The following is a 6,526-nucleotide window of genomic DNA, read 5'->3' on the forward strand; positions in this document are numbered from 1 at the left end:
GAAGTGTATGAGTTCTTGCTCTCTCTTTCACTGTCTCTCTCTCTCCTCTCTCTCTCTCTCACTCGCACACACACACACACACACACACACACAGGAACACATGCAGGTCAGGTACTGATATCAATCACATAAGTAGGCCAACAGTATGTAAACTAACTTAAAATAACATAATATCAGTCCACTTATGATATGCTATCGCCATACCAATGACTCATGATTTCCATGTGATTTTCTGCTGCCCGTAAAATGTGTGTGTGTGTGTCTTCCATAATCTAAATAGGAAGGCCTTGTAATGGGCAGCTGGTCACACAGCTGGGCGCACATGTTGGTATAGCGTGGGTAGAGTACACACACACACACACACACACACACTGCGTGCGTAGTGGGTACACACAGAGAGACTTACACACAGTAGCATTTGCTCAGGGGGAGATTTCACTGCTTCTGTTTCAGATGTGATGTAGTCCTGCATTGAGAGAGAGAAAGAGGCCTATAATTAAAGAGAAATAGATAAAGAGAGATGGAGAGGGATAAATACAATAAAACAGAGGGGGAAGGAGGGAGATCTAAAGATAAGCCAATATGGCTCTTAATCCTCGGGCCAAACAGAGTTTAGTTACTGCTTAGTTACTGTAGGCTGCATTAGCACGCTAACTTCCCTGATCTGCTATGCCTGATACTGGAGATGGCAGAACAGCAGCTGTTGTGGGACAGTGGCTGTGTTTCCTTTTCTCTCCACTGTCCTGAAGTGTGCGCTCATATACTCCCTGTCATGATTTTAAAAGGAATGGACTGGTGTAAGGAAACTCACTCTAGCCATGCTTGCACCTTTGCAATGCTTTTAAATGCATTAGGGGGAGTGAACGAAAGCATACTTCTGGGTGAAGGGTGGAGAATCAGAACTTAGCCTCTGGGTGCGATGGCAGATTCCTCGTCTCCTCGTCTCCTCTATCCTCGACTCCTTCTCAAAACATCACAGGAAGCGAGGAGAGCATTGGAGGTCAAGACCCCTAGGTTCCTTCTTCTCCAATCTCTGATTTTTCCTACTGAGGTGAGGAGAGAGGAACATGAGAAATGAAGGTCTTTGAGAGACTTACTGACACAGCAGTTGCTTCATGTCTCTCTCACACACAAGAGGTAGAAGCCACACTCTCCTTTGTATTGAGTTATTACCCTCATCCTAGTATGATACATGAGGTGAAGCAGACATATTTGTAAATCAACATGATTTCAGAGTGAAACATTTATGTTCGATAAGAGTTAGAAATGTCAGTGTTGATAACATTTACAATTCTGTCAGTGAGATCTTCAAGTGTATGATAAAGGAGAAGGACAGAACCCTCCAAATGAAAAGCTTTACTAAGCAGAATCCTGAGAGGGATTGTTATGGGAACAAGTTGTGTTGGAGTCGAACTAGTTCACCTATGCTTTGGCCTCTGTGTGTGTGTGTGTGTGTGGTGTGTGTGTTGCTCCTTTAAGCCCAAAGTCAGAAGCATGGAACACTGACTGAATTCTGACCCTGTAGGCCTTACAACATAAGCCAGCCAATCAGGGCTCCTTGCTCCTTGAGACGTCACCCATGGGAACAGATGTGGCCCAGGAAATGAAGAGGATCGGTATCATGGGTATTCGCACAGAAACATTCACTCTCTCTAGTAAATCTTGAAGACACACACACACAAGACGTCACACACAACATCCTGACTTAACTTCCTGGGTCGTGATATGGGTCGTGACATGGAATACACAAGATACCAATCTTGAGACAATCTCTCCTTTTTTCCCAATCTCTATACTGTCCGTGCTTCTCTATCATCACCTATAGGGGGCGCAGTATGTGTGTTGAAAGGATGTTGGAACCCAGAAACAGGATTTGATCTGTTACCTAGGTAACACTCTCCATAGTCTCCAGTGGGAAACTTCATTAAGACGAGGGAAGTCCCTCAGTCACGGCTAGGCTGCGTCTAAAATAGCACCCTATTTCCTACATAGTGCACTACATTTGACCAGAGCCCTATGGACCCTGGTCAAAAGTAGTTCACTATATAGGGAACAGGGTGCCATTTGGGAAGCAGCCGTAGAGTCCGCTTGATCTTCTTGTTTTCATATCTGACTGTTGACTAATGTGGAAAGAGATGACATGAGATGAACGCTGATGCCCATGGCACGTGCAGAGTGTGTGTGTATGAGAGAGAGGGTTGCCTGGGACCGACCGGGGCTGGCACAGAGGGAGGGGGAGAGAGGGGGACTGTGGGTAAAGAACCCTGGGAGCCTGACGCCCAGCCATAATAACACAGCGAGGAAACAGTAAAGTAAACTCACACAGGGAGAACCAAGGCCACAGTATCTGTGTGAGAGAGAGAGAGAAGGAGAGAAGGAGAGAGAGAGCGATGGGAAGCATAGAATTGGAGCAGAGCTATAAAGAAGATTAGTGTTATATCAGCTGGAATGGTGAATGTTTTATTGTGCTAAGCCTGCTACTGTTTAGACTACTATACTACTGCAGCCTTCCATCCTGCTACTGTTTAGACTACTATACTACTGCAGCCTTTCATCCTGCTACTGTTTAGACTACTATACTACTGCAGCCTTTCATCCTGCTACTGTTTAGACTACTATACTACTGCAGCCTTTCATCCTGCTACCGTTTAGACATTACTATACTACTGCAGCCTTTCATCCTGCTACTGTTTAGACTACTATACTACTGCAGCCTTTGATCCTGCTACTGTTTAGACATTACTATACTACTGCAGCCTTTCATCCTGCTACTGTTTAGACTACTATACTACTGCAGCCTTTCATCCTGCTACTGTTTAGACTACAATACTACTGCAGCCTTTCATCCTGCTACTGTTTAGACATTACAATACTACTGCAGCCTTTCATCCTGCTACTGTTTAGACTACTATACTACTGCAGCCTTTCATCCTGCTACTGTTTAGACTACTATACTACTGCAGCCTTTCATCCTGCTACTGTTTAGACTACTATACTACTGCAGCCTGTCACGATCGTCTGAAGGAGCGGACCAATACGCAGCGCGTGGAGTGAACATGATGACTTTATTATTTAAAGCAACCACGAAGAAAACAACAAATGACGATACGTGAAGTTCAAATACTGATACAGACTAACAGCAACACGGAAACAATAACCCACAAAACAAAGGAGAAAACACACAGAATATATATGGCTCCCAATCAGAGATAACGAGCCGACAGCTGACACTCGTTACCTCCGATTGGGAGTCATAGACCAATCACCACAACACAAACAAAATGAAACTCACCCATCCCCAACACCACCAAATGAAATACACCCAAACACATGAAAATGAACAACCCTGGCTCAATATTCAAAGTCCATAGAGCCAGAGTGTCACAGTACCCCCCCCCTAAAGGTGCGAACTCCGGGCGCACCAACATCAGGACTAGGGGAGGGTCTGGGTGGGCGTCTGTCCATGGTGGCGGCTCTGGCCCCGGTCGTGATCCCCACCCCACCACAGTCACAACCTGCTTCGGTAGCTTCCTCCCAATGACCACCCTCCAACTAACCCCACCTGGACTAAGGGGCAACACCGGACTAAGGGGCAGCATCGGCCTAAGGGGCAGCACCGGGATAAGGGGCAGCACCGGGACAAGGGGCAGCACCGGGACAAGGGGCAGCACCGGACTAAGGGGCAGCACCGGACTACGGGGCAGCACCGGACTACGGGGCAGCACCGGGCTAAGGGACAGTACCTGACTAAGGGGCAGCACCGGACTAAGGGGCAGTACCAGGCTGAATGGCGGATCCCGGCTGGTCGGCTCTGTCGGATCCCGGCTGGACGGCTCTGGCGGATCCCGGCTGGACGGCTCTGGCGGATCCCGGCTGGACGGCTCTGGCGGATCCCGGCTGGACGGCTCTGGCGGATCCCGGCTGGACGGCTCTGGCGGATCCCGGCTGGACGGCTCTGGCGGATCCCGGCTGGACGGCTCTGGCGGATCCCGGCTGGACGGCTCTGGCGGATCCCGGCTGGACGGCTCTGGCGGATCCCGGCGGGACGGCTCTGGCGGATCCAGGCTGGACGGCTCTGGCGGATCCTGGCTGGACGGCTCTGGCGGATCCTGGCTGGACGGCTCTGGCGGATCCTGGCTGGACGGCTCTGGCGGATCCTTGCTGGACGGCTCTGGCGGATCCTGGCTGGACGGCTCTGGCGGATCCTGGCTGGACGGCTCTGGCGGATCCTGGCTGGACGGCTCTGGCGGATCCTTGCTGGACGGCTCTGGCGGATCCTGGCTGGACGGCTCTGGCGGATCCTGGCTGGACGGCTCTGGCGGATCCTGGCTGGACGGATCTGGAGGATCCTGGCTGGCTGACGGATCTGGCTGCTCATGGCTGGCTGACGGATCTGGCTGCTCATGGCTGGCTGACGGATCTGGCTGCTCATGGCTGGCTGACGGATCTGGCTGCTCATGGCTGGCTGACGGGTCTGGCTGCTCATGGCTGGCTGACGGATCTGGCTGCTCATGGCTGGCTGACGGATCTGGCTGCTCATGGCTGGCTGACGGATCTGGCTGCTCATGGCTGGCTGACGGATCTGGCTGCTCATGGCTGGCTGACGGATCTGGCTGCTCATGGCTGGCTGACGGATCTGGCTGCTCATGGCTGGCTGACGGATCTGGCTGCTCATGGCTGGCTGACGGGTCTGGCTGCTCATGGCTGGCTGACGGGTCTGGCTGCTCATGGCTGGCTGACGGATCTGGCTGCTCATGGCTGGCTGACGGGTCTGGCTGCTCATGGCTGGCTGACGGATCTGGCTGCTCATGGCTGGCTGATGGTGCTGGCTGGGCGGCTGGCGGTGGAGGCGGACCCCAGCCTCGGATTGCAGTCATCACCTCCAGCAGGGCGGCTCCCATCTGCAGGAGCTGCTCTTTCTGGTCCCGAACCTGAGCTTCCAGTCTAGTATGGGCTGCGTCGGCTCCTGCTGATTCCATAGCAGGTGTATGATTCTGTCTGGCGGAAGGCTCTAGCGGCTCCTGCCTGGCGGACGGCTCTGAAGGCTCATGGCAGACGGGCAGTTCAGGCGCCGTTGGGCAGACGGTCAGTTCAGGCCGGCTGGCGACGCACATCGTGGACCTGGTGCGTGGAGTAGGAACAGGCCGGTCCGTACCGGGAACACACACCACTGGCCTTAACTGGGGATCAGGAACGGGCCGGACCGGACTGGTAACACACTTCAGTCTCTCATGCCGTGCCACAACAACTTCCCTCCCTCTACTCGCCAATGGCTCCCGTAATCCGATAGCCTTCTCTCCTTTTCTCCCTGTGGCAGCCTCCTGCTGCCCAGCTGGCCAAGCCATGTGCCCCCCCCAAAAAATTTATTGGGGTTGCCTCTCTTCCACGGGCTTCCAGCCTCGCCTTCGCGCTGCCTCCTCGTACCACCTCCTCTCGGCTTTGGCTGCCTCCAGCTCTTCACGAGGGCGGTGATATTCCTCCGGTTGTGCCCAAGGACCCTTTCCAGCCCGAATCTCCTCCCATGTCCAAAAATCCTTAGGAGGCGTCCATAACTCCTGTGTAGATAGGTCCTGTTGCCGCTTGTTACGCTGCTTGGTCCTTTTGTGGTGGGTTATTCTGTCACGATCGTCTGAAGGAGCGGACCAATACGCAGCGCGTGGAGTGAACATGATGACTTTATTATTTAAAGCAACCACGAAGAAAACAACAAATGACGATACGTGAAGTTCAAATACTGATACAGACTAACAGCAACACGGAAACAATAACCCACAAAACAAAGGAGAAAACACACAGAATATATATGGCTCCCAATCAGAGATAACGAGCCGACAGCTGACACTCGTTACCTCCGATTGGGAGTCATAGACCAATCACCACAACACAAACAAAATGAAACTCACCCATCCCCAACACCACCAAATGAAATACACCCAAACACATGAAAATGAACAACCCTGGCTCAATATTCAAAGTCCATAGAGCCAGAGTGTCACACAGCCTTTCATCCTGCTACTGTTTAGACATTACTATACTACTGCAGCCTTTCATCCTGCTACTGTTTAGACTACTATACTACTGCAGCCTTTCATCCTGCTACTGTTTAGACTACTATACTACTGCAGCCTTTCATCCTGCTACTGTTTAGACTACTATACTACTGCAGCCTTTCATCCTGCTACTGTTTAGACTACTATACTACTGCAGCATTTCATCCTGCTACTGTTTAGACATTACTATACTACTGCAGCCTTTCATCCTGCTACTGTTTAGACATTACTATACTACTGCAGCCTTTCATCCTGCTACTATTTAGACTACTATACTACTGCAGCCTTTCAGCCTGCTACTGTTTAGACTACTATACTACTGCAGCCTTTCATCCTGCTACTGTTTAGACTACTATACTACTGCAGCCTTTCATCCTGCTACTGTTTAGACATTACTATACTACTGCAGCCTTTCATCCTGCTACTGTTTAGACTACTATACTACTGCAGCCTTTCATCCTGCTACTGTTTAGACA

Source organism: Coregonus lavaretus (assembly GCF_964263955.1).
Source record: "Coregonus lavaretus genome assembly, contig: HAP1_SCAFFOLD_772, whole genome shotgun sequence".
Classification (NCBI taxonomy): Eukaryota; Metazoa; Chordata; class Actinopteri; order Salmoniformes; family Salmonidae; genus Coregonus; species Coregonus lavaretus.